The 7,741-nt window shown below is 49.7% G+C and overlaps 1 long non-coding RNA gene across 1 annotated transcript; it reads left to right on the top strand.

Moving 5' to 3' along the window:
• Nucleotides 1-455: 455 nt before the first annotated feature.
• Nucleotides 456-6,622, top strand: LOC147701638 (uncharacterized). Its single transcript, XR_015297193.1, has 2 exons — nt 456-590; nt 6,194-6,622. It is a non-coding gene; the product is annotated as an uncharacterized LOC147701638 (long non-coding RNA).
• The last annotated feature ends 1,119 nt before the right edge of the window (nt 6,623-7,741 follow it).

The following is a 7,741-nucleotide window of genomic DNA, read 5'->3' as shown; positions in this document are numbered from 1 at the left end:
GCCAAACACATCATAACTGACATAGTAGCAAAGTATCCTGGCAGCACACATGACGCTTTCATCTTTCGTCACAGTGGGCTATACCGTAGACTCTCAAGAGGGGAGTTTGGTGAGGGATACCTACTTAGTAAATACCTTCAGACATAGGGATCATTTGTACTAACTACCATGTGCATTTCACAGACTAACCATTTAAATTTCAACCCACAGGTGACAGTGCATATGCAGTCCGGGATTTCATCCTGACTCCCTACCTTAATCCCACCAATGCTAGAGAACGCAGATACAACAGGGCACACATCGCAACCAGAGGCACCATCGAACGGACCTTTGGAATCCTGAAAAGCAGATCTCGGTGCCCCCTTAAAAGTGGAGGTGCACTCCAATACAGCCCCAATACGTGTTGCAAAATAGTGGTAGCATGTTCCATGCTGCATAATATTGCCACAAGAAAAGGCACACCAGTGGAGCTGAGTGACTCAGGATCCTCTGACGTGGAGGGGCCTGGACCAGGACATATGGTAGCTGGTTGAGCTGTTGCAGCAGCTGGGCACCAGAGGCGTGATGAGATTGCGCGCAACTATTTTTAGGTAAGGAAAAATTACACAATGCCAAATCTTGTAAGTGTGAATGTGGTGTTTAATCCTTGCATGCAGGAGAAATAATAACACAAAACGTTCAGGCACAGTAGTCATACTACATATGTTTGGCACATGTTTCAGTCACAGTGCTATAAAGAAACAAGCATTAGGAATGCATTAGGGCTCGGGTTTGTTTGAGTTAGAGATAATGGCATTGTAAATGGCAATGTGTTTTAGGCATGTGTTTTGGAGTGGAAGCATGTGGTGTGTGTTGGAGATATGTGTGTTGGATTGGAATGTTATCAATGGTGGCATGCTGCACTTTAACGCATTATCTTTAAAAGGTAAAGTGCAGCATAGTGCGATAGGTACAATATTAATTGGTGGATGCGTTATCAATTGGTGTGTGCATTGATGGGTGGTGGATGTGTGTGCCTGTAGGAATTGTGCAGTGATGGCTGTTGGTGTGTGTGTTTGGTGGAAGCGTGTAGTAGTGGCTTGAGGTGTGTATGACTGGTGGTAGCGTGCAGTAAGAGCTGTTACTGAGTGTGGCTGTCAAGCGTACAGAGCTGGATGATAATGCGTGTGGTTGGTGAAAGGGTGCACTGACAGCTGTTGATGATTGTGCCAATTGAAAGAGTGGCTGGTGCACTGTCAGCTGTTGGTGTGTGTGTGTGTGTTTGGTGAAAGTTGCACTGACATTGTTTGTTGTGTGCGTGGGTGTTTAGCGGCACTGATGCATGGTTGTGTTTGTTTTTGGTGAAAGCGTACATTGATGGTTGTTGGTGTTTGTGCCTGGTGAAAGCATTCATTGACGGCTGGGTGTGTGTTGTTGTGTGTGTTGTTTTGTGTGTAGTGGTGAGTGTGTGGTGGTGAGTCTGTGGGGGTGAGTCTGTGGGGGTGAGTGTGTGGTGGTGAGTGTGTTGTGGTGAGTGGTGACAAGTGTGTGGTGTTGAGAGAGTGAGGTGTGTGTGGTTTGTGTGTGTTATGTGTGTGTGGTGTATGTGTGTGTGGTGTGTGTATGGTGTGTGTGTGTGGCATGTGTGTGTGGTGTATGTGTGTGTGGTATTTTCTGCACACTCACTAACTGCCCCTACACATTCACACACTGCTCACCCGCACATGTCCAATGTCACCCTGCATAGTCACACACTGTTTATCCTGCACACTCATTCTGCACACTCACACAATGTGCACCCTGCACCCTTACACACTGTCTCTGCAGTCACTCTGCACTCACTGTCACTCTACCCTCACTCTGCACTCAATGTCACTCTCGCACTCACTCTGCACTCACTGTCACTCTGCACTCACTCTGCACTCACTGTCACTCTGCACTCACTCTGCACTCACTGTCACTCTGCACTCACTTTGCACTCACTGTCGCTCTACACTCACTTTGCACTCACTGTCACTCTGGCACTCACTCTGCACTCACTGTCACTCTGCACTCACTGTCTCTGCACTCACTCTGCACTCACTGTCACTCTGCACTCACTCTGCACTCACTGTCACTCTGCACTCAGTCTGCACTCACTGTCACTCTGCACTCACTCTGCATTCACTGTCACTCCGCACTCACTCTGCACTCACTGTCACTTGCACTCACTCTGCACTCACTGTCACTCTGCACTCACTGTCATTCTGCACTCACTGTTATTCTGCACTCACTGTCATTCTGCACTCACTTTGCACTCACTGTCACTCTCGCACTCACTCTGCACTCACTGTTGCTCTCACACTCACTCTGCACACACTCACTCTGCACACACTCACTCTGCACTCACTGTAACTCTGCACTCATTCTGCACTCACTGTCACTCTGCACTCACTCTGCACTCACTGTCACTCTGCACTCACTGTCACTCTACACGCACTCTGCACTCTCTGTCACTCTCGCACTCACTCTGCACTCACTGTCACTCTCGCACTCACTCTGCACTCACTTTCACTCCCGCACTCACTCTGCACTCACTGTCACTCTTGCACTCACTCTGCACTCACTGCCACTCTTGCACTCACTCTCCACTCACACACTGCAGTCACTGTGACCAGTGCCTATGTGTGCGCGCAGTGCCTGTGTGTGTGAGCAGTCTGTGTGTGTATGTAGTGTCTGTGTGTGTGAACAGTGTCTGTGTGTGTGAACAGTGTCTGTGTGTGTGAGCAGTGTCTGTGTGTGAGCAGTGTCTGTGTGCGTTAACAGTGCCTGTGTGTGAACAGTGCCTGTGTGTGAACAGTGCCTGTGTGTGAACAGTGCCTGTGTGTGATCAGTGCGCCTGTGTGTGTGCGCAGTGCCGGTGTGTGTATGTAGTGCCTGTGTGTGTGAACAGTGCCTATGTGTGCGCGCAGTGCCGGTGTGTGTGAGCAGCCTGTGTGTGTATGTACTGCCTGTGTGTGTGAACAGTGCCTATGTGTGCGCGCAGTGCCGGTGTGTGTGAACAGTGTCTGTGTGTGTGAGCAGTGTCTGTGTTTGAGCAGTGTCTGTGTGTGAACAGTGCATGTGTGTGAGAAGTGCCTGTGTGTGTGGCATGTGTGTGTGGTGTATGTGTGTGTGGTATTTTCTGCACACTCACACACTGCCCCTACACATTCACACACTGCTCACCCGCACATGTCCAATGTCACCCTGCATAGTCACACACTGTTTATCCTGCACACTCATTCTGCACACTCACACAATGTGCACCCTGCACCCTTACACACTGTCTCTGCAGTCACTCTGCACTCACTGTCACTTTACACTCACTCTGCACTCACTGTCACTCTACCCTCACTCTGCACTCAATGTCACTCTCGCACTCATTCTGCACTCACTGTCACTCTGCACTCACTCTGCACTCACTGTCACTCTGCACTCACTCTACACTCACTGTCACTCTGCACTCACTTTGCACTCACTGTCGCTCTACACTCACTTTGCACTCACTGTCACTCTGGCACTCACTCTGCACTCACTGTCACTCTGCACTCACTGTCTCTGCACTCACTCTGCACTCACTGTCACTCTGCACTCACTCTGCACTCACTGTCACTCTGCACTCAGTCTGCACTCACTGTCACTCTGCACTCACTCTGCATTCACTGTCACTCCGCACTCACTCTGCACTCACTGTCACTTGCACTCACTCTGCACTCACTGTCACTCTGCACTCACTGTCATTCTGCACTCACTGTTATTCTGCACTCACTGTCATTCTGCACTCACTTTGCACTCACTGTCACTCTCGCACTCACTCTGCACTCACTGTTGCTCTCACACTCACTCTGCACACACTCACTCTGCACACACTCACTCTGCACTCACTGTAACTCTGCACTCATTCTGCACTCACTGTCACTCTGCACTCACTCTGCACTCACTGTCACTCTGCACTCACTGTCACTCTACACGCACTCTGCACTCTCTGTCACTCTCGCACTCACTCTGCACTCACTGTCACTCTCGCACTCACTCTGCACTCACTTTCACTCCCGCACTCACTCTGCACTCACTGTCACTCTTGCACTCACTCTGCACTCACTGCCACTCTTGCACTCACTCTCCACTCACTGTCGTTCTTGCACTCTGCACTCACTGTCACTCTGCACTGTCACTCTTGCACTCACTCTGCACTCACCGTCACTCTCGCACTCACACTGCACTCACTGTCACTCTCGTACTCACTCTGCACTCACTATCCTCTCGCACTCACTGTCACTCTCGCACTCACTCTGCACTCACTGTCACTCTCGCACTCACTGCACTCACAGTAACTCTTGCACTCACTCTGCACTCACTACACACTGTTCACCCTGCACACTCACACTGTTTACCCTGCACACTCACACACTGCAGTCACTGTGACCAGTGCCTATGTGTGCGCGCAGTGCCTGTGTGTGTGAGCAGTCTGTGTGTGTATGTAGTGTCTGTGTGTGTGAACAGTGTCTGTGTGTGTGAACAGTGTCTGTGTGTGTGAACAGTGTCTGTGTGTGTGAGCAGTGTCTGTGTGCGTTAACAGTGCCTGTGTGTGAACAGTGCCTGTGTGTGAACAGTGCCTGTGTGTGAACAGTGCCTGTGTGTGAACAGTGCCTGTGTGTGATCAGTGCCTGTGTGTGAACAGTGCCTGTGTGTGATCAGTGCGCCTGTGTGTGTGCGCAGTGCCGGTGTGTGTATGTCGTGCCTGTGTGTGTGAACAGTGCCTATGTGTGCGCGCAGTGCCGGTGTGTGTGAGCAGCCTGTGTGTGTATGTACTGCCTGTGTGTGTGAACAGTGCCTATGTGTGCGCGCAGTGCCGGTGTGTGTGAACAGTGTCTGTGTTTGTGAGCAGTGTCTGTGTTTGAGCAGTGTCTGTGTGTGAACAGTGCATGTGTGTGAGAAGTGCCTGTGTGTGTGAGAAGTGCCTGTGTGTGTGAGAAGTGCCTGTGTGTGTGAGCAGTGTCCGTGTGTGTCAACAGTGTCTCTGTGTGTGTGAGCAGTGCCTGTGTATCCCTGCACCTAAAATCAACCTACTTGTCATGAGGCCCAAGGTTAGACACACAAGCACAACTGTTGCAACACGGCAGCTCGGACCCTCCGTGCAGAAACACATTCCTGCTCTCGGAGGTTTTGTTTTGTTGCTGAACAAGACATGAGCCCCTTTGATGATATGAGGAAAATGCGGCAAAATGTGGGACTGTTCGTAAGCCAGTGAAAAGAATTTGTTTCGTACCTGGACGTTACTGTCTCCAATACAAACACACTTACATACTTTGTGGGGTAATGAAGACTGTGTGTCTCATTGTCGGCGCACGACCAAGCCAGCTCTTCAAAGGCCAACACTTACATATGAAAGGATGCAGACAAACGCGCGCCCCAAACATCTGGGTTCAATTACTGCGGCACCCTGACAGCTCGTAATTGACAATTTATTGCACTCCCCTGCACGTAACCACACAGAATATGCAGGAAGTGCACAAACTGAAATCCATATGGCCTATTGCGTGAAGGCTACTAGAAACACAGCACTGCGAGGACCAATTAGCATGCAGATGCCAAAATAAACTACGGAAAAATCTTGCGCAGTGAGGAATTTTTACTTCACTATTCTGAGCCCCGTAACAATATGGCTCGGAGCTCCGCCCCACTTCTGACGAAGTGGTGACGTAGGCCGAGCCCTTAAAAGGAGTGACTTTAAAGTTCGATGTTGCACAGCGTGATGCTAATTGGAAGGTGTAGGCCTATTGGTCCTGCCACTACGGCCCCTCTCCAAGGTGGGTGATGGGGTGGTGCTGCTCCGACCGGACTGCACGTCCTCTTCACTTGGAGTTAGTACTCCAGGCCCTGTTGTGCGTACTGCCCGCAGCTGGTCCACATCAGTTGTTACTTGCAAAAGTGCATTTGCAATATCCTGTGCAGCATGTGTGAACTAACGCTATATCTAAATGCTGCGCCTGGCCTGGATGCTTGTTGTAGACGCCAAGCGGTTGATGGCCCGGGTATAACGATCTTGGCGCTGCAAAGCTCTGCGCCTAGCAGCACCCTCTGAGCACAATTCCTCACATACCGCCTGTAGGCCATCCCTCAGTTCATTCCTCATTCCCCTGAAGCCTGCCCTCACCTCTCTTTGTAACAGTTCAATATTTTTGGCTTGCAGGCGCTGCACCTGCAACATATTGAGTTCCAGCCCAGCAAACACAGAATCTTCGCCTCGGCCTTCAACATTGTTAGTCATGCGCCGTCTGCGCCTGGCTGCACTTTGTGGGACATGATGGTCTGGTGCATGGCCCTCTTGCTGTGGCTGTGTGTCACCATTTGTCAAATTTCCACCACTATCATCTGCATCATCCTGTATTGGTGCAAGCGGTCTCACAATGTGTCTCCTCTTTTGCTTGTGAGTGGTCACGGGGCTGTCCTCCCCATCAGTGTGCTCATCATGGCCGGCATCTCCTGAGTCCAAACCTTCATCGACTGTTCCACTGCCTGTAGGCTGTGTTGAAGATGGTGCTGTGGACAGAAGAGCACACATTAATTTACTGTACTCACTTGCACTGTGTAAATAAAAAAATTTCACCATTTGGGTTTACATTGGTGTATTGTTTCCCTTTCATGACCTGCAGATTCTATGTTTAACTATTTTGGCTGCAATTTATCAACTTTGATTTTCATGTGACTACATCTCCCATAATGCATTGCTATGTCTGCCTGTGTGCCTGCTCTGGACTACCTATCTTTTTTCCTGACCATTGGTCAATGCTGGGGGGTGTTGGGGGGCGCAAGGGGTGTGAGGGCATGCTTCTTACCTTTTCCAAATGCTGGTTGATCAGAGCTGTCAAGATCAGCCACTCCTCCCACACTCTCTGGTTGCAGGGTCCCCTCCACCAGTTCCTCAAGGGGTGTGGAGTCTGAAACAGAAGAGGTCCCACCACCGGTTAGCCTAGACTGCTCCAGCCTGGAAGCTAGCTTCTCTTTTGAGCGCAGGCGCAGGTCATTCCAGCGCTTCCTGAGGTCCTCCACACTTCCGGGTGTCACCCCCACAGCATTCACCTTATGCTGGATGTCCTCCCAAATTCGCCTTTTACAGCTCTCTGGCACCTCCAGAGATTTTTTTCCAAATAATAATTCATGGTTTGACACCATTTGTTCAATCAAAGCCTCCAGTTCTGCCTCTGAAAATGTTTGCTTCCTTTTCCTGGAGCATTCACTCTCCTGCTGCTGGGATTCCTGTCGGGGCGTGTCTCCACTTTCTGCCATGTTGCTTCAGGAGCACAGTTCACTCTCCCAAACACACCTTCACTCTGCCTCTGACTCAGGAACTCAGGTGCAGCATGGGTAGGCAATCACTTCCTGGTTGTGATGTCATCATGCTGCACCAGAGTTCCTGATTGGCAAAATTGCGATTTTTTTTCCATTATGGAATCGCAAAAATTGTGATTTTTCCATTGAAAAATCGCACATATTGTGATTCCTTGAGGTTAAGGAATCGCACTGGGGTATTTCGCAAATAAATAGCGATTTATAAGGAATCGCTATTTATTTGCGATTTCTTTCATACATACCGATTTGCGATTCTGAATTTGCGATTCAGTAAAAATCGCAAATAAGGAATCGCAAATCTGTACTTTCATACATATGGCCCTAAGCAATTTGGCTAAAATCACAAGATGTTGAGCTGATGCTGGTTCTAGAAAACTGGTTCCCCAGT

Source organism: Lissotriton vulgaris, chromosome 7 (assembly GCF_964263255.1).
Source record: "Lissotriton vulgaris chromosome 7, aLisVul1.2, whole genome shotgun sequence".
In the NCBI taxonomy this organism is placed as follows: domain Eukaryota; kingdom Metazoa; phylum Chordata; class Amphibia; order Caudata; family Salamandridae; genus Lissotriton; species Lissotriton vulgaris.
This window is presented reverse-complemented; position numbering and strand designations above follow the sequence as displayed.